We start from the raw sequence: 21,220 nt of genomic DNA on the forward strand, positions 1-21,220 counted from the left end.
GTATATATTGCACGCTACGATAGCAAGCACTTTTGGAGGCTTTCATCCAGCAATGGACTGACCATGGCTGATGATGAGGATGATGATGATGTAGATTATGCTACACCACTACCACCACACAAAAAGGTCCGAAGACAACATTAACTATGGGGTGGAGGCCGAGAGAAGGGCAAAAGAAGCAGAGCAAGGTTGTGGAGGAGATGGCGAAATGTCACCAATGAGTCCGGCGGTCACCGTTGGACAGGAACAACTCGGGAGAGGAGTAGGGGACGGAACATTGAAACAGGAACATCGTCGCAGACGCTGAACACTCGATTTTCTGAATAAAAACACTTTGGATGATTTCATCAATATGATTTTTTATGTTTATCTTTGTAAAACTATTTACAGGAAAGTGCACTGTTGACATACAAAAGTCTTTTGGCGTCCTCTGGTCTAACACCGTTTGAGACGAGGCTCGAAAGAAAGCTGTCTCTGGTGTGGACCAATCAGTTTCAAAGACAATGCCAATGTATTATAAAAGTATGTTTTTTGTTTGTATTCTGACCACAAGTATTGTGCTTAATGCAGACATGATTCCTTGTAAAAGGTTTCAGTTTGGTGCTTTAACATCTCAACACGTTTTGTTGCCAGAAAAAAGGGGAAGACCTATTCTAATACAAAAGCAGTGTTTATTATTAAAGAAAATAATGAATCATACAATCGGAAAACCATCTAATAATCAAGAGCCAGAAGAAGGCTGTCATTGCAGTTTCAACATTCCCACACTTTCGTTATTTTCTGGCGTATATGTCAAAAACAATTACTCGCAATTGTACTGCAAAAATACAATGGGACAAAGCTGCTGTTCAAGGGTCAACACCCAATCGCAATCTTAAGTCTAATCTCCAACTTGTCCAAAAAGTTTAACGATTTTTCATTATCCGAAAAAATATTGTGTACAAATGCACACAAAGGCTGTGGCTCCCAGGGTCAACACTCAACGAACAGCGAACCTCCATCGGCTTTCCAGAATCCTACGACTTTAACACCTCCCACTGTGCACGTGGCATTTTGCGTTTGCTTCGTAGGTGTCCCTCTACTCCCCCTGGAAACCCTTTTGCTCCGTCTCGAGGGATTTATTCAGGGAACGTGTTGTCACGGTCATTACACAAGTAACAATGACAATTTGATTGAAGGGGCAGGCACAGGGGCTGGGGGCAGGACTGTGGAGTGAGATGGGGGCAGGGCGATGGGGCTCAGATGGGAGCAAGTGTTTTTTTTCTTCCTTCATGGAAGAGCTGCAATGCAGGTGGCTGATGGGCGGCGAGATGGATATTTTCTCACGTGTCGGTGTTTTTCGGCGTGAAGAACACGGTACGTGGAAAGCGAAACATCAATGTTGCAATGCCATCGACATCGATATCAAAAACATCCACGTTTCAGAACCAACGCGTCGGTGATTACCAACGCATCAATGTTTTTTTCTGCTCTAATCCCTAAGGGGCCGTCCATAAATGACGTCACGCGATTTTTGACGATTCTTGACCCCCCCTCCTTCGTCACACGGCGTCACAAAGCTCTGCCCCCCCCCCAAAAAAAATAAAACATGCTTCAAATCACTTTAAACTATTGTCATTGCAGAGATTATTTAATGTGGCGCTGCACTCTGATGTAGAAGAAAAAAAATATTTTAAAGTATATTTAATTAAGTAGAACGTGTTGTCTATATTTATTTAAAGTTGCGCATTTTGATGTGACGTCACATTTCTCACCCCCCCCCCCCCCCATCGTCACACATCGTCACAAATGTCTGACCCTCCCCCCCCCCCAGGTGCGTGACATCATTTATGGACGGCCCCTAAGGAGGATGGAATTAAAGTAAATGGGTGGAATAAATCCTTTTCCCAACAGTGGGAAGTTAGAGGCTGGTACCCAACAACAACCAGCACTGCATGAACAACAACAACAACTACAATCATTATTTACTGGGGACGGTGACATGGCCGAGCGATAGTTCACCTGCCACTCGTTGCCGCCCTGGTTATAACTGCGGGCATATTAAAACGTATATCTACGAAGTTAAAGATCCCGTGACATCATTCCCAAGATTAGTCCATTGTGAAAAATTACCCGCAGCAAATCATTGCCCCCTCTTGTGATAACTTGGCAGAACCCTCCTGGAAAATCTTCTTGGTTCTTTCGGTAAAGTCACGTAGAAGGGAAGTAATAAAATAATAAAAATAAAGCATAAAAATATTATAATAAAATATTATGTTTCATTTTTATTATTTTATTACTTCCCTTCTACGTGACTTTACCGAAAGAACCAAGAAGATGAATCCCTGCAGTCACGAAAGCTTTAAATCAAAATTTAACCTCCTGGAAAAGTCACGCGACTTAGTGAGACTTTCCCTCTGTCAATTCACCCGCTGGGTGAAGGCTTCGCCGCAACATGCCCTGATCTCACTTCACCATGCTCCTCAGTGCAGGTTGGTGGCGATTGCTTGCACAGTACACGCAACGGCACGTGCAAGGCTGTGTATGGTGCGAGAGAAATAAAACACACATAAGAGACTGTATTGGCAGTGTTGCATAAGCACAAATAAAAATAACACTCCAAATGTTTAACACGGAGGCTTTCGCGACCAATATCATCCATAATAGAGTTTTTTTGGGTTATATCGCGTAAATATAAATGTGTCATCAAACCCGCCACCACCCGACACAGCCAATTAGACCGGTATGCCACGTAAACAAAACGTGTCAATTAGCAACTCGTTCAGCACACCGGTTTGTGTGTTGGAAAGTAAACACGCAGCATTTACAATTCGAGTCCTTACTAATTTGCTGTGTCGGGTGGTGGTGGGTTCAACGACACACGTTTATATTAACGCGATCTAAAAGAAATCCCCTCCATTATCTATTGTTAGCGTTGGCTTAGAAAATTGCTAACTCACTTCACCAAATACTCTTACAGCTAACCAAATGCAACAGGACACCGACTCCATTCTATTGAAGCCTTGATTTGAACGTGAATTAAGAAATACCCGCCTTCTCTTTCCACAATTTTCAGCTCCATTTAACAATCTTTAAAATGGCCACGGCTGCATGTAACCGCAATCACTTAATACGTCGTATAATTAGGCCATTTAAATCGAGTTGCCGTTACAAGAGATAGCATCGGCACTGGAGGTGGTCTGCAGTCCCACCCCCCACCCCCCCAGTGAAACGGCAGGGCTGGAGATCAGAGTTGTCACAAACCATTTGTCGTTGGTTTGTGTTCTCCCTTTACCGTGGCCATTCGCCGCAGCAACACAAATGTTTCGCATCGATTGTTGTTGTTTGGTCGGGGAAATTATCGTTATCGGTTTCATGAATAAATACACCAACCGGCGAACAGTGCGTGGAAGTAACTTCACTTGCAGGCACTTTTGGTTTTTCCTCTCGCACGCAAAATGTACTCAATGCACTTTCAACCGCAAGAACATCAACGGCATCAGAACATCACCAGGCCGATACACACATCTCCTTCATGGAGGAATTAAAGACAAGCGACAGTAGTGCGATTCTGGCTTTGCAACCAAAGCGATGGATCACTTCAGTTTCATTTCATCTATTTGGTATAGCCTTGTGAGCCATTCGGTTCTTGAAATCGGGTGCAACCGCAACAAACAAAAAATAAAAATACAAACAAGAAAACATATTACAGTCACTATGCGCAAACAGAAAAATAGGGCAAAAAACTGCAAAGTCTTCCAGAAAAAAAGTACCGTACACCAACTCTGTGCAAAAACGTATCATATTAGTAAACCGCTGTAGTCTGCGCTCCTTCAATGGAGGTGGAATAGCAAACTACACGGACTCTCTCCTGAAGCACTCCACTCATTTCCTTTGGGTCTTTCGGTAAAGTCACGCAGATAGGTTCAAAGAAAATAACCAAAAATTACAACAAAAACTACGACGTTTCGATCACAACACAAGCGATCGTCATCAGGAGGCAAAAAATACCCAAAAAGTATGAATTCCTGCAGTCACGAAAGCTTTAAGTCACTCCACTCATTGCGACCAGCAGTCGGACCTGAACATGATGTTCTACAAAAGGTACAGAATTCAGTATGTTGCAGTGTACAAAATACAGAATTATTTCGTTGTTGTGGAGCATAACGGTAAACATTTTTGCTTAATTCTCGGTCAGTCTCTCTCTAAAACAATGATTAAATCTCCTGGATCGTTGCCTACCAGACTAATATCGAGCACTATTTGTTTTATGCAAGCAAACCTGTGGTCCGACCTGCCCCTACAATCTCACAAAAATTGATGCAATCCCCTTGGGGAATTGTCACTGGAACAAATCTTGGCCGACACCAATTTATAGGATTGCGTAGACCGTGCGGTTCTTGGGCTCCACGGAGTGGCTTTCTCCTTGTGGATCTCATCAGCAGTCTCGCTTTGATGGAAATTATTAGTCACAGTACTGTTGCCAGATATTTTTGTCAAGAGCCCTCCCATCTCACGATGAAGCCCTGGCTAGCGCAAACAATTATAATAATCTTGACTTAGAGCTTTCGTGACTGCAGGAATTCATATTCTTTGGGTCTTTCGGTAAAGTCACGTAGATAGGTTCAAAGGTTTACTGCTATTGATTGCTTAATATCTTTGAACCTATCTTCGTGATTTTACCGAAAGACTCAAGTAATAATTCTAATATTGTATAATATAAAGAATGGTAAGGCATTACAGTGCAGTATTGGAGTGGACCAAACGAACAGACAACCCAATGAAAGACATTGTTGGGGAAATAAAGGAGCGTTGTTAGATTGGGTTACAAAATAATATCAGGTTTCAAAATCAAGCCTGGTTTAATCTTCGTCATCCTTAATAAAAAAACGGAGTACGTAAGAAATACTCCAGTCGGCATGGCCTTAATGAAAACAAATAGCTGGAAATGACAATTTTCCAATTCACTGTGTTCGTATGACCGCATACTGTATTGCAATTAGGTTTACTGCTTTTGATTACCATTGGAACCTCCTTTGCCAGTAGCAAAATATGATAATAGTTTGTTTAGCCTTTTATCTGGCAACAAAACTGACACCTTTTTTTTACAAGGAGTCATGTTTGCATTGACCATAATACCTGCGGTCGGAATGCAAACAAAAACACAACTCTGATAATGTATGCACTGTCCTTGAAATTAATTGGTCCACACCCGAGACAGCTTTCTTAGAGCCTAGTCTCACATGGTGTTGGACCAGATGACGCCAAAAGACGCACAACTCAACGACAATGCACCATCAGAGTATGAGAGCTCGGGGTAAGCATTTACACCATTGGAACCTCCTTTGCCAGTTGAAAAATATGCGAATTGGTAAATGCAAACATGACTCCTTGTTAAAAAATGTGTCAGTTTTGTTGCCAGATAAAAGGGTAAAAAACAATTATCATGCTTTTGATTATTTAATATTTCAGCACCCACGGTATTGCACAGATGCTACCACAGTGGTGTAATAGTTAGCATGTTGGACTTTAAAATTCCGAGGTGGCCGGTTCAATTTGATGCTCTGGCGTGGCAGTTGAAAAAACGATGCAAGTTTCTTAAAATCCTGCCCGCCTCCGTCAACCCAACGATATAAATGGGTTGCTCAAAATGTCCCCCCCAATATATTGCTATAAAATAGATTTCTGTTTATATGGTTGTAGTTACCGTTGTACTTTATTAATCCCTAATCTCTGCCATTAAATAAAATGAAACAAGAAAAGGTAAAAAATAAAAAAGTGAGCAATGGAATACAATATACTATTAGACATTATTGTTAAAAAATAATTAAAAGTCTATCCTATGTGTTAGTGAATGTTTTAATATTTTAGGCAGGAAATTAGTTTTCAAATTAAGATTTTTTTCTGGGGGGGGGAGACCCCAGACCCCCAGGAAGATTTGGTCCCCCCCAATGTTGACTCCATGGCTACGGCCTTGGTTGACACCACAGTTAATCGGCAGGTCATGTGTAGTGGGGTAAAGTGTGGGTACTTCCACCTCTTCCAAGACATCTGGCTACCATGGAATAGTAGTAGGTCACATGTACGTATGTATATTGAACGTCTTTCGCACCATTCGCAGCCAACCATGCTCACCCAGTAGATATTTTCAAGTCTGCTTTAAAAACCCATCTCTTTAAAGTGGCCTTCCCTCTTTAGTTTGGTCGGTTGCCCTGGTTTTGTTTTCGTTTCCTGCATTGCTCATTGGGATCCTAGGATGGAATTCGCATTATAAATTTGACTTATTGTCTTATTATAACCCTCTAGAGATGCCTTTCTTGAGCTCCCTCTAGCGGAGGCCATTCCCCCCCAGCAGTGTCACGAGCAAGCAACTGCAGGGCCGAACTTTGACCCTTTTTGTTTGTTTGAAGGGCCGTATTAACAAGCTTCGCGAATGCCGTCATTGGCCCTCGTAGAACGCCGGGCCCCAGTGGAGGATGTCTACAGAGCGAGTGGCAAACTCCATTACTGTCGCACACCTCAGCTGCTCCCTGTTGGGCTGCGCGGAGTCACCGCCATCATCCCACCGCTGATGAGACGCATCGCAAATGTCACGTGCGCGCCCTGGACGTGGATTTGAAATCGGTCAGCAAATGTGGCACTCGTGGATGCAAAATGAACGCAGCCTCCGTTCCAAGTCACTATGCCACCGTGCTACAGTTTCACATACAAAAACAAAGATCCCCTCCCCATCCCCCGTAGAGTCTTAACAAGCTGTTGGGGAAAGTGCTGTTAGCGAGCACCTATTAAGGTCAACATGGCACACAAGGGAGTAGGTATGGCCAGAACCACGCCCGGTCGCGTTTGTTTCGCCAGCGGCGATGTTGACACATCGCACCAGGTACTCATTTAAGGCTGAGTCGACCTAGTGGAAGACCGGTACTTGTTTAGATAGCCATCACTGGTGTTGGCTGTGAGCGGGAATTGAAGTCGGATGACCAGGTTTGTAACGCAGTATGCTAACAACTGCACGACCGTTCCCATAAATACACACACGGCAAAACAACAATATTTCACCGATCTAGATGCTCCATCCACTTGTGTGCAGGTGCCAGGTGGATCATCACGAATTCTGGAAGCCTTCATCCAGTAGACGACTGATCATAGCCGATTATTATAATGAAAAGCGATAACATGTGCTTTGGCCAAATTCAATCAATTGATTTACCATTAAATCTTGACTTAAAGTTTTCGTGACTGCAGGAATTCATATTATTTGGGTCTTTCGGTAAAGTCACGTAGATAAGTTCAAATATGTGTTTTGTTATTTTCTTTGAACCTATCAACGTGACTTTACCGAAAGACCCAAACAATATGATTTACCATTGATTTGCTATTCTCTGGTCCACCTACTGGGACTTTTGAGAACTGACTTCTTTTGTTTGTAAAACTGAACCCTTGTACCCGGTTTTAGAAAGAGAAGATAATTGCGCAACGTCACAGCCACCAGGTCGCGTGCGGCAGAGGTCGCAACCGGGTACCCGATACCCGTACCCTACCCGATACCCGGCTAGCCGGGTACGGGTACCCGTTTGCGACCCTGTTGCGGCCGGGTACGGGTAGACCGTGAGTCACCGGTGAGTAACCGTTTGTCACTCATTTCCCAACGTCTTGTCTCTTCTCACAATTCAAGTTCCTAGAATCAACCCACCCGCGGCTGCAACATGGCTTCATCCCAGAGGTCGCAATCAGGTACCCGATACCCGTACCCTACCTGGTCGGGTACGGGTAGGGTACGGGTACGGGGCCGGGTACGGGTACGGCCGGGTACGGGTACCTGTTTGCGACCCTGGTCCGGCCGGGTACGGGTAAGGAATCAAAACCCGTTTGCGACCTCTGGCGTGCGGTGGGCAAACGAGTGGGCATTTGCACGTCTTCCAAGACACCCGGCCACTGTGAAATAGTAGGCCAAATACCGAGTAAAGGGGCTCTCTTGGAACCTCTATAGAGCTCCCCTCCAGATGAGATCCTTCAGTGGCGTGTGCTAGAAATTAATTTCCACGGCTGCACCCTTTACCATTTACAGTTGTTGCAGAGCTCTGCAGCGAGATTATCACTTGGTTCTGGATGATTGGAGCGTGTAAATGCCTCTACTGGACCAATCGCATTAGCTGCTGGTGAGAGAGAGAGAGAGAGGAATGTATTTCAAGCCTGAGCTAAATGTGGATCAGGTGTGTGGCAACAGTTTGGCACCTCCGGTGCTGTATTCCGCTTTTGTTTATACGAGTCGCGGAAGAAGCTCGGATAAATAAAGTAAAGCCAGCGCTGCTGCATGTACCAGGCCGTTTCACAGGAGCAGCATTTTACTGGCACCGCAAAGTGCGTCTGTCAAAGGGTCTGCAATTCACGCACGCTGGAAATCAATGACGAAGTATCTTATCAACGAGATTTATTCACGTTCCTTTGAAAGCTCTTTGAGGGCCGCATCGTAAAATGTAAAGGTGCAGGACTGCAATTGCTCACTCACACCACTGCTGCCGGAAGGGGCCTCCACTAGGAGGAGCTCTCTCTATCTCTCTCTCTCGAGACGCCCTGGACGGTGCTTTGGTCTACTCTTTCACGCTGGCCAGACGTCTTGGAAAAGATGGGAGTACTCACGGTTTACCCAACGCGACCTGCCGATCAACTCGACTATGGTGCACCCATTCTTACAGCTGGATGGACAGTGGCGTTCAGATTCAGGTAACTTGAGTCAAATTATTTTAAAAAACATCTTAACCGCTTACTGCTGTAAAATCATCACTTTTCAGGGGTGTGATTCGAATATAGAATTCTGTTTTGTCCTGTTTGTTGCCAAACCATTTGTATGGTTTCTATTTTACCTGCCTTTTTTGCATGCTCAATTAGCCCGTATGGAACACGAGCACATCAATAGATTCTTACAATTACAAATGCAAGTGTCGTCATTATAAGAAAGTGGCTTAACTGTTGAACCAATATTATCCATAAGAGGTTTTTTTGGGGTTAGATCGCCTAATGATGCTGGTTGTAATTACCGGCGAAACGTCGTACTCGAATTGTAAACGTTGTGGGTTCACTCTCCAACACACCGGTGTGCTGTACTCGTAAAAAATTGGCCACGTTCTGTTTACGTGACAAACCTTACTCATTGGTTGTGTCGGGTGGTGGCGGGTTTAACGGCACATTTATATTTATGCGATATAAACCAAAAAAAAACTAGATCTATATCTGCAACGCACGTGCATACAAATATCAGATATTCATAGCCACTAAATGGTAGACTGCCAGCGATCGTGGTGTAATGTTGAAAGTCACTCGGTGTACGACATTTATCACTGTTATACATTACAAGCACAATTGTGTTAAATCACGTCCTGTTGATTCCTATGACCCTCACTTCCACCTGAACGCACCGGGCAGCTACAGCGCCGCACCGTTAAAGAACCACGTTTTTGTGCCAGACTCACTTGAAATCTATTCATTGCTCCCATGGAATCAAAGCCATCTCTCCGGCCCAGTGTGATGGAGTCCACTTTAATCCATTTTAATCCGTCTGCCTTTCACTTAAACACCTCGCCAGTGTGACTTGTCCAGAGGGGGCCTCGATATACCCACAAGGTGCCCCCAAAAGGGACGTGTGTACAAAAAAAATAAAGGTAAAGATCCCTCCCCCTGTAGCCTAAACAGACTGTTGGGGCAAGTGCTGTTAGCGAGCACCTATGAAGGCCGACACAGCACACGATGGGGGTGGGGTGGCCAGCACCAAGCCCGACCGCCTTTTTCTCCCAAATGCGAAGTTTACACACCGCACTAGGTACACATTTGAGGCTGAGTTGATCTAGGGGAGGCCCAGGACCGGTTCAGATGATCGTCACTGGTGTTGGCCGTGAGCGGGAATCGAACCCCGGGTCACCGGATATGTAGCGCAGCACACGAACTGCTACCCTGCCGCTCCCCACACACACACACAAAATCGAGATCCCCCGTATAGCCTTAACAGACTGTAGGGGCAAGTGCTGTTAGCGAGCACCTATGAAGGCCGCAACGGTACACGAGGGGGTGGGTGACCAGCACCACTCCCCAGTGGCGATGTTGACACACCGTACCAGGTACTCATTTGAAGCTGATTCGACCTAGGGGACGCCCAGGACCGGTTCAGATAATCGTCACTGGTGTTGGCCGTGAGCGGGAATCGAACCCGGGTCGCTGGGTTCATAGCGCAGCGCGCTACCCGCTACCCGCTACACTACCGTTCCCCACACACGCACACACACAAACGTGCGCGTTACTGGCTGCCGTAACGTGCCGTGCCGGCTTTGGCCAACACGTTCTCGATGTGCTTTTGAGGTGTTGCCCCCCTCAAGCGTTCCGTCCGATGATGCACAACAGGGCTCCGAATTAACCGTCATCAGAGCAGTTGGAGATTCTGTAAGTGACCAAATAGCACAATAATTTCGTAATCGCCAAAGAAGAGGAAAGACAGGTTGGCTCCAGGGGATGATGCCTCGAATCATAACCACCGAGGTGCTACGCCACTGAGATTGTGGTTCAAGTCTGGGCAGCTACGTTGATTCTAAATTGGCCTCTCTCGTTATGCAACGAGTTGATGGTGTCAGCTAGGTCGTGATACAGCTGCACGCAGGCACTTCGACCCGCTCAAATACGACTCACGATAGGAATCCGTAAACTATCGTTTGGAGTACTTGATCGAGCAAATAGAACATTATCGTAATATCGTTGGAATTATTCAATAAAAAAAATAAACACGTTGTTTACTCACTCGGCTTAAATCGGGTGTGGTGGCGATGCACGTGATCTGTCATCCAGCGCTGTGGAGGCGAGGGTTGGTGCATCACTCAAACGGCGCTGTGCACATCGAGGAGGTGCCACACACCATGGGACTCCAGCAGAAGGCGGTGCAGCAAGTGTGGACTAATCTCCGTCCGTTCCATCTGCAGTGGGTAAGGGTTGTTGCCCCGTTGCATGTGTGTGTCTTCTTCGGGCGCATGTGGAACAAACGTTCATTATTCAGCTGAAAAATCTGTTCATCCACTTCCCTCTTGCAGACTTTGCTGGGATGTGAGATTCAGTTCGCATGAATGATGCCCCATGAAACACTGATTACCATTATTAATATGAAATACTGATGATTTAAGTGTCGAAGGTATGCGGTTCTTGCGATTGATGACATTGTCATCATCATTATCATGAATCATCGTCACCGGTGGCGAGTTTCCCGCATTTGGAGTCGGATGTCTGGTGTCCTCCATTTTGAAAATGTCCGCCAATTAATCTATTTTAAAATATATATAGTCTATGAATAATTTCAGCACAATTTGACAATACGTACAGCTCTGTGGACTCCTGCACATTTCGGTTTAATTGTTCTCACAGCGAACACGGCTTGCGGTGAAAATTGTCGGACACAACGCTTGTCGAATTCACTTTAGGAGGAGGTGGTTCTAAGTGCCGCCATCTGTGGCCGTTATTTGACACGAAATGGTACAATGCCTGCTGCGATCACTTTCAATGGAACTTTCCATCATCTCATCGTGCCTAAAAGCAATACATCTGAATATACTGTGACCGGAGCTTAAATATTGGACCTGATATAAGCAGAATAACTGGCAGCTGGCTAATGAAACCTGCGTGCAGTATTTGTGGAAGCTAGCTAGCCCACCAAGTGTGGACCTATCCATCGGTGCATACAGCGAGCTCTGCACAGACGTGACTGATGCTGCAATACCTCTCACTGTTAGTCTGGCACAAATGCCAATGTGAAGCTGACAGTGTCGCATTTACTTTGTCAGCCGGGTGGCCTGGCATGCCGATGTTCTGAGCAATATCTTGCGGCTGTCTCTTTCTCTCTCTGAAATACAAATGTGCCCCACTGTTATGTACAATGCCTGGATGTGCGGAGGCATTTAATGTACAAATCGAACTTGTGTTGCAACGTTGGCGATTTTAACAAACAGATTTTTGTTCGATGCTGATGTTCGCAACCAGGCTGAGACACGTAATCTAATGATTTAAAGAGCTCCCTTCCTCCCCCGCCCGCCCAGTTGTCAAACTGTATATAAAAAGTTTTGTAGGCTGGATTCCTGCCTGGATCCCTGGCTGGCGCACGTCGAAGTGCGCGTGATGACGGCACCAGCACCCCACAGCGTTGAGCCGGGTTCGTGCATCACGCGAACGTCATGCCCCGCCCCAACCACCCTTCACCCGTGCAAATGTGCAGGATACAGCATCATACGATTATACATTAGAACACGTTTGGGGGGGGAGGACAGTTGGCCGGAAGGTCACGTCCAAAGGACGAGCAGGCCGCTAGTTTTCCTTAAAAACGGTTGGATAACCTCCGTCACGAATCAAAATGGTCAGATCACCCTTGACTGGGTAAAACAAGAAATGTATCGGTGTGATATTCCTGAACTGTCAATGTTCAAAAAACAAGAGCAGGAAATCCAGGCGTTCAGCAGCATTGGCTCAGTACTGTGGCAGCCAGAATCATCCTTCTGCCGTCTCGGGCTACGAGTTGATTTTAACCATCATGAGTCGTCGCAGAGCGACTTGGAACCGAATGGACTCCTCAAGAAGCGCCCCCCAAGCACACGGAGACGAAACGTCGGACATCGCACCGAACAACGCGCGGCACGGCCAGAACACACGTCTGAGCGCTACGCAGCACGACCCGCGAAAACCCCACGCAGTCGTTCGCTGCGTTTGCCCGAAATGTATAACTGCAGAGATCAAGAAATGTAATTGCACACCGAAATGTGTTACGAGTGAAAGGGTTTTTGTAGTCGCTGGTAACTGGACCGAGGCCATGAAACATGCCGCACGCGTGAACCTCATTCACCCCAAGGTTGAAACGTAATGTTGGAATTCAGAATATCAGGCGTGATAGCTCAGACTAGCCTGACAAGGGCATTCGCCCCAAGAGGCTCCGTGGAACACCAGACAATCGCTTACACAAGATTTAATAAGCGCGCAGTCAACCCCCGTCTACCGACACGGCGTCCAGACACATTCAGGAAGAGACGCTGCAAAACGTCGCCGTGCAAACACTTGTGGAAATGTTTAAGTAGTTTAGTCTCTTGCATTTTTAAACAATGCTTGAACATCAGTCCCCCCAACTCACCCCCCCCCTACAAGATGATTAACACTGTCCCGAGCACCCTGGCCGGAGACGTGTTGGGACGCTTGGATGAATGCATGAACGGCGACGAAAAAAAATGCACAACCGTAAAATGCACGTGAGCATACCGCACAAGAAAACAGAGGTATGGAGCGTCGGGGTCAGATTCACTCCAGATATCATCGTTCAAACCAGGACCATAATTGTTAGTCTGGCAGCATCTATCGATCATAATAATATAGTTGTGATTATAAAAAGTATTATTGTTGTCATTATTATTACTCTTGTTTACCCACAAAAGCCTCACCAGGCCTCATGACTCTTTATTAGAAGTGTCCTGCCAGCTTTTTGCTGTAGGGGGCAATGGCTGCTCACGTAAATTCCCAATTGAGTAATTTGCAAGTAATATTTCACATTTAGCAAAAATGTGACCATTCACGCCGACAACACAATGGCGAATTTCTTCACGGGACCTTTAACGTCGACTGTGAAGCAGACCTTGTGATGTTATGGTGAAATACACCCGCAGTATTAACCAGGTGTGGCTGCTGGGTCTGAACTGCGAACCTCTGCGAAAAGCAGCGAAAGGGCTACGGGTGGGCTCCCGTCACCGCTGCCAAAATAACCAATAAACAATGGCGAAAACAAAAAGCAACGAACCAAATCATGACACCGGACAGGCTCTATCGATTCTAAAGTAAATGCATTGTATCGTAGCGTAATAATATCTGACAGGAGACAATATAAGACCTCACCCAGCGAACCCACTTTACTACGTGGTGAGTCTGCAGCCACACGGTCTTGGTGGCAATCAGGGGGCATGGATGTAAACATAACAGTCGAGTTATTGGAAACATATTTTTGTTTACTCAAGATTGAAAACTCATTTCTTTAGAACCGTTTTTTTTTGCATTTCGTTTGTTGTCCTTCCCTCGCACCTCCAATGAGCATGGTTGGTTACGTAATGGTACATTACAATCACAATGTTGACACGGTTTGAGTAGGCCATGGCACATATCACACATACACCTTTGCTGAACTTGACTGGGCAAGGACAATGCACTTACAACGTGCGGAAAGTAAACAGATAATCAGAGCTCTGATATTAGGGGTTTCCCCTTTTTTTCTGGCAACAAAACAGGTGTTAAGAAGATAATTGTTTTTTTATCATTTTATCTGGCAACAAAACTGACACCTTGTTTTACAAGGAGTCATGTTTGCATTGACCACAATACCTGCGGTCGGAATGCAAACAAGAAACACAACTCTGATAATGTATGCACTGTCCTTGAAATTCATTGGTCCACACCTGAGACAGCTTTTCTTAGAGCCTAGTCTCACATGGTGTTGGACCAGATGACGCCAAAGGCGCACATTATCAGAGTTGTGTTTTTGTTTGCATTCCGACCGCAGGTATTGTGGTCAATGCAAACATGACTCCTTGTAAAAAAGGTGTCAGTTTTGTTGCCAGATAAAATGATAAATAAAAAAATATCATATTTTGCTACTGGCAAAGGAGGTTCCAAAGGTGTTAAGATGTTAAAACACCATACTGAAACCTTTTACAAGGAATCATGTCCGCATTAACCGCAATGCTTGCGGTCAGAGCTCTGATTAAACGTTTTGCACAGCAGTGAGTTGAAGCTACAACTGCAGGACACAGCGATCTGGATTGACCAATTTGCACGATCTCAGAGAACAATGTCTTATCGCTTAGGGTAAGCTTAATCGAGGATGAGATTATTCGACAATTATACAGGCATACAGCCTAATTGGGGCAGGTGTATCTTATTAGCCAGATAGGCATGCTTTGGCGATTAATGTCCCAATTAAATTGGCAAATCCATAGCAGAGAACTGGCCCACGGGAACAAAGAATCAAGTCTATGTTCATAGAGCGAGAAACCCACATCAAACCCACAGTTTAGATGGAGGGCTCTTTCCAACAACATTTGGTAAAACAGAGGCATTTGTTTAACGAGCCTGATTCTTCCGACGAGGCCCAGAAAGCCGACGCTGTCAGAGTGTTATGCTTGCTTCAACAAATAATTCTGAATGACATTGGGCTGTATAGCCAGCAGGCCGACAGACTAAAACACAGTCTATTTTTATTTGGTAGCAGATAACAAGGTGCTGATTATATTTGCTTTTACTCGTAACGTCCCACAACCACACATGCCGGGTTTTCACGCAAATCCGCAGGAGGCAGCTGCCGGTTTAAACAGTTTCATATTTACCTCCCGTTTTCTTTTGCGCGGTGGCACACAGACGTGCATTTTGAGTTTAGTAACCGAGATGAAGAATCCACATGGGGGCATTTGGGGGTCATGTAAGGGTGCGTCCAGATGAAAGTGGAGCGCAGCCGGCAGTTGAGTGTGAATGATCGCCTGACTGCTGCCAAGCCTAACCAGGGACAGGGTTCGTGCGAGTGCTTTCCCGAGATGATTGAGGTGGGGGGGAGGGGAGGGATATGGTGATGGGGGGGGGGGTATGGTGGGGTGCGGATGAGACTGGGGTGTGGAGTTCTAGCTCTGTCAGTAGGATTGCCACCTGTGAGATCCCAAAAAAATCCAGACATATCATGGGAAGAAATAGAATGTCTCACGAGACTTCACGTAAATTATGACGGTGTCACACCGACCAAGGACATGGACCACAGCCATCAGCTGCGAGCGAGAGGATTCAAGAGGTGATCGCGCCGGGCAGCTAAAAGTCCACAACAATGCAAACTGGAATGGCCCAAACATCCCAACGCTGAAGAAATTACTCAATTGGGATTGTGCATGGCACCGTCGCCTTCTACGGAAACGAGTCTTTAAGGCTTTCCGGGTTAATCAAGCGTAGTAGTAACAACACTAATACGAGCCTGCTCCCTACCACACGCAGGGCAGACTGCAACGCCATGGCCGCGTCCAATCAGACTGAGCCAGGAGGAGACACCGAAGGCCCTTATTGGTGGCACGCGTGGAAACCCGGGCGAGAGGTGAAGAGACCAAGACATTTTGTGGACAGCGGATAATCGGCCATGAGCCGCCGCTCTCAGAATTTCCATGGCTCTGCACTGTTCGGTTAAGGGGGCTGTGTGCGTGTGAACTTCTGGGGTGAATCGGTGTTTGGGGGGCAAGGGATTATGTACGCGAAGCAAAGAGTGGTCTTGTTGGCGGCACGCTCAGCTGCAGCCCCCACGTCCCACCAACGCTTCCCCGCTCGTGTACCGCGAGGGCACGCACGTGGATGGATTTCGCCATTTTTGCTTTTAAGTTTTGGGGCAAATCAGCCACCGGCCACGCCCAGTCGTGGGGTGACTGCTGTGTAACCACAAATCCGACGCCCTTCCGTGCACGTGTGAGGGATGACGAGGGGCAACACCCTATTCGGAGATAAGCAAATACATATACACTCACCCGGGTCTGACGGCTCGTCGGTTCTAATAAGAGCGCGCCTGACTCACATTGGCGAGGAGCTATTTCAGGGAGAGCCGACGCAGGGGGCACAGGTGGAGAACCGTTCGAATCGGATTGGCCGTCAGAGAAACCCGAATAGAAATGAGGGGTCGGTTGGAAGACCGTTAGGGATACATGAAGGGGATTGGTGGAGGGTCGTGGAAAGCTTCAGAAAGGATGGGGAAGATGGCAAAGGAGGGGTAGGAGGGGATTTGAGGCACCTGAACAGAATATATTAATCTTCTTGGTTCTTTCGGTAAAGTCACGTAGAAGGTAAATAATAAAATAATAAAAATAAAACATAATAATTAATCCTGCTGGGTTATGAATATACATGATAATAATTATTTTTTATGTTTTATTTTTATTATTTATTATTTCCCTTCTACGTGACTTTACAGAAAGAACCAAGACGATGAATCCCTGCAGTCACGAAAGCTTTAAATCAGAATATGTCCGTTGAACTTTTTTTCGCACCGTATGTAGCCAACCCTGATCACCGTAGCCGTGCTAATTGGGGGTGCGAGCAATTCCCCGATGTGCGACGAGCTGTAATGAAGACGAACTTGAAGACTCACACAAGGCTGGAACTCCTTTACACATATGCAGTACAATTACAAATGGGTGGCAGTACTTCTACACGATTCCTAGGCACGTACCAATGCGTCGATTCGTCGCTCAATATCGGTTAATAAGCTCACAATAAGTGCATTGAACTGCATGTGTGAGAATCAATACCATAGCCTAAAACTACAGTAGGTTTTAACTGTGTAGAATACGTTGCATTTCGTGGGGTCACCCAATCTCTGCAAGGCACGAGAGGCCACTGCGTACAACACGATGTTTACATGATAATTCACTATGTAACACGATTTTTGTTACTGGGTACTAAGTGTTATTTTCTAATTGTTAAGCCTCAAAAGTATAGAAAATGGCTATTATTCCCCAAAAACTTTGTTTTTGTGACCAGGACTTTATGCGAAGGAATGCCACAAGTGCACACCACGTTTTCTCGTTGAAAATAGGTAAATTTCATAATATCACTGCCCTGGTCACAAAAGCTAAGTTTGTGGTGAATAATAGCCATTTTCTGTACTTTTGAGGCATAAGCAATTAGAAAATAACACTACCCAGGAACAAAAAAGTATATATATTTTGTTAAATAGTGATATATATATAATCAGCTCTTTGCGGAAATGCAAATTCTAATATTTGAAAATTTTGTTAAAATCGCTGGAGGAGGCAAGTGGCTCATTACGAACCTCATCTTTACAAATAGCGGTGGGCCTGCACACTGCAGTATATATATAGTATTTTATTATAATTATACCTCACGATTTTGTAAAAGTTTCCTTAAAATGTTCACGTCAAAGAAGTACTGTAGTTCTAATTTTAATACTCAAAGGGGTTTTACGTAACACGATGTGGTACTTGTGTATGTCTGAATTCAACTTTAATTGGAAATTATTTTATGCACCTATTTTTTTTGTTTAATTTAAACAAATGTTTTGCATCGGTGGTTCTTTTAAACTATTTATCACGTGTTTAAAATTTAAACTTTTGCATTGTTTCAGCAACAGATATGATACCTCTCACGATTCAGTGTACTTGTATCAATGTCACATCCACCCATAATCCAGCTGGGTTATGAATATACATGATCTTCCAAAGCGTGCATATTAACGGTACTGAAACATAATTGCGGAAAATGGGCAATTGTGTGTTCCTATCAAGGCCTCATTTTACAAAGTACTTGTAATGGCAAAAGTTGAGCTAATTGTATTTTTTTTGACAGCTCAAGTCAGATATTGCCAATGTTTTAAGCCACCTTAAATAATCTAAACAAAATTAATGCAATAGCTTACAAGCGCCAAACAACCACGCCTTTGAAGTCTTCCGACTTTTAATCTCCGCAATTACAAGTCTACGATGCGCTGCACTTGCTTTCCAGATGCATACATTTGACGAGTGGGAAATTCTGTCAGGGTGAGGTGACCCCGTCTGCCAACACGTGCATTGCGCTTCACAATCTCCTGTGAGTACGTAGTGCCAAGTGCCAATTCTGAACGATGCATTGCAGCGTTGCCATTCAGCACAAATGATGCCTTGAGAGCTGCAAGACTCCACAATGCTGAACATCATTAAGCTTGTGGGGTATCCGTGGAAACACCTGGCTGCGTGATACAGAACGACGTGCCAAACGTGCATCTCATGGCGGTGCCGAGCTGTTAATCGCCTCGCCTGGTATACAAGGAGGTCGTGGGTTCGATTTTGACCCTGACGCCTGCTGTGTATTGGGAGTCTGCATATTCTCCCCGTGGTCACGTGGATTTTTCTCCGGGTCCTCCGGCAAATCCATCCACATTTAGAGTCAACAACACGCGTTTAAGAGTATTTGGCTGCTCTACATTTCCACACGATAAGCCAATTCGTTGAGCTATCATAGGTGAGAGCCAGGTCGCTTATGAAAAAGAGCTACATAAGCTCGGTGGGCCTTACCTGGTAAAATACAAAAAATTGTTTCGTTTAATCATGCCTGGCGGATGGGGGTCGGGGAGAGCTCCCACTCGCTGTGGGATGTGGCACACAACGGCGCATTCAGGCACATTCCAACGCGCCCAAACTCTAATCACCGGATTATACAGCACCTGGGACAATTAGCGAACAAACACGTGCCTTCAGATCTCCTTTTGTAGAGCAATCCGCGAATGTGATTATGATCGTGGAGTTGCACTGTTGCCTGTGTGGTTGCGATAACGGTGACTCTTGAGGCAATTGTGGCTGAACGTTGATCTTGGGTACAACCTCGGGTGGCAAAACTGTGATATTATTTTCTCGCAGCGTTTTATGACTACGCCACAAATACGAAGGATAGCAATGTCACCGTAGCAGTGTTTTATTACAAAAAAATATACAAAGCAGAACTGATGTGATGTAAAGCAGATATGGCAGTGTTTTATTACAAAAAAATATACAAAGCAGATATGGAATATAAAAATATATTAAATGTGTTGTTTATATTTAAAAAAAAACTATGTACAATAATCTTCATACCCATGGTGTACGCTGCCCATGGTGGAGCTTGCGACCATTCGCCACCCCAGGCGGTCACCAACCAAACCCCCTTGGCTCACGCATTGGCTGCCGGGGGGCCGAGATAGAAACCGCGATTGCTGATGTGATGGGTACAAGCCAGTGCCGGATTAAGCTAGTGCAAGGCCTCTAGCATATGTTATAAAGGGGCCCAAGTAAAAAAAAAACACTTAAATATTAAAACACATTTTTCTTACTTGCTTAGTAAAGTAGTTGTCTTTTTCATGTGCTATACGGCCAGACAATAAGACAAATCGCTAACCTTAAACACCCAATCGTTCATAAAAGTTGAAGGCAGTATAGTACTATAGTAAGAGCAAGTGCAGAATCACCGAACCGGAATTGATAGCTTGAAAGCATTTAGCGCGGGGTCCTTGAAAGTGCGGGGCCCGTAGCTACATATGTAGCTACTTTTGCTACGAGAATAATCCGGCACTGGTACAACCCCAAGGATACCGTGCTCGCTGCGACTGCCACCACTCAATGTTTTTGCCACAAATCGCCGCGAGTGGCCGCACGTCAACAGCCCCTTTATGTTTCATTTTTAGCCCCTTTATGATCCGGTGCTCCCACGTGTGCGCATCACGCGTGTGACGTGAACAATCGTTTCTTGGTGCTCTGCCAACCCTCTCTCGTGAAGGTAAAAAGAGACGGCTGCAGTTGAAATTAAATATACTTCAGCTGCATCGATTTTGATGGGTAGGGGGGGGACCTTGAGTTTGCGCTCAGTATAGTTAAGCACAAGCTGCCCACGTCAGCAATGCCACAGGAGAGCAGTAGTTGAAAGCGAGGAGCCAGAGTGGACAATTAACGTCTATCGAACGGTTTGTTCTTTTGCAACAAATCACATCGCACCAGTTATCAGGCATGCAGCCCTACTCGGGGGGGGGGGGAGGTAGAATTACAAATCTTGTAATTCTAAAAGCGGCCCACTCGCAGCGAGCGCGCCGTCTGAATTAATTCCAAGGGACGAGGAGAGAGAGAACAACAAACTTAAAGAACACTTTGGTGAACACAAATTGAATCAAAGACCTGACAATATTAAGAAACAACAGGTCTCGTGTCAGGATTCGGCGCTGGTAGGGACAACAAACGGTACCGGCCATAACAAGCTGGACGGGTTGCACAAGAGGCACATCGCCAAATCCTCAGATGCCACTAACCCGGCTCTCAATCCAACTTCACTTTCACTGTGCGCAAGGTCCCTCCATGGACGTGGCCCTGCCTCGCCGTCTCGTCTCGTGTTACCGTGTTCCCTCTGCCCATCACTCCCGCAACCAAGGCCTTCTGTCAACACCCCCCAGGTCAACCTCCGCACAATGGCAGGTCACTCTCTTTCCTCTGCTTCTGCCGTCTGAAACTGCGTCCTTCCGGACTGTTCATACTGTTGACTTTTCCCCTGTTTTAAGTTCAGGGTTAAATCTTTTAACTCTTCCCTGCTGCCTGTCTGCAGCACGCTCTGCCCTGTTCAAGTCTGGGTTTAGGATTTTCCACTTTTTCACCTTGACCTGTTTTTATCTATCTCATATGTATTTCTCAGCTGAACTATAGCTGGCTGTGCCCTCAGG

General features: G+C 45.5%; 1 protein-coding gene and 1 long non-coding RNA gene across 5 annotated transcripts in view; one reads left to right on the forward strand and one right to left on the reverse strand.

The window, feature by feature from the left end:
- The window catches only part of LOC133345308 (caskin-2-like), a 418,730-nt gene that overhangs the window by 228,987 nt on the left and 168,523 nt on the right, over positions 1-21,220 (reverse strand). The window lies entirely within an intron of this gene.
- Positions 8,311-20,994, forward strand: LOC133347579 (uncharacterized). Its single transcript, XR_009755736.1, has 4 exons — positions 8,311-8,700; positions 10,807-10,940; positions 18,511-18,594; positions 20,854-20,994. It is a non-coding gene; the product is annotated as an uncharacterized LOC133347579 (long non-coding RNA).

This window comes from Lethenteron reissneri, chromosome 3, assembly GCF_015708825.2.
Source record: "Lethenteron reissneri isolate LAM-NWPU_2019-01 chromosome 3, ASM1570882v1, whole genome shotgun sequence".
NCBI lineage: Eukaryota > Metazoa > Chordata > Hyperoartia > Petromyzontiformes > Petromyzontidae > Lethenteron > Lethenteron reissneri.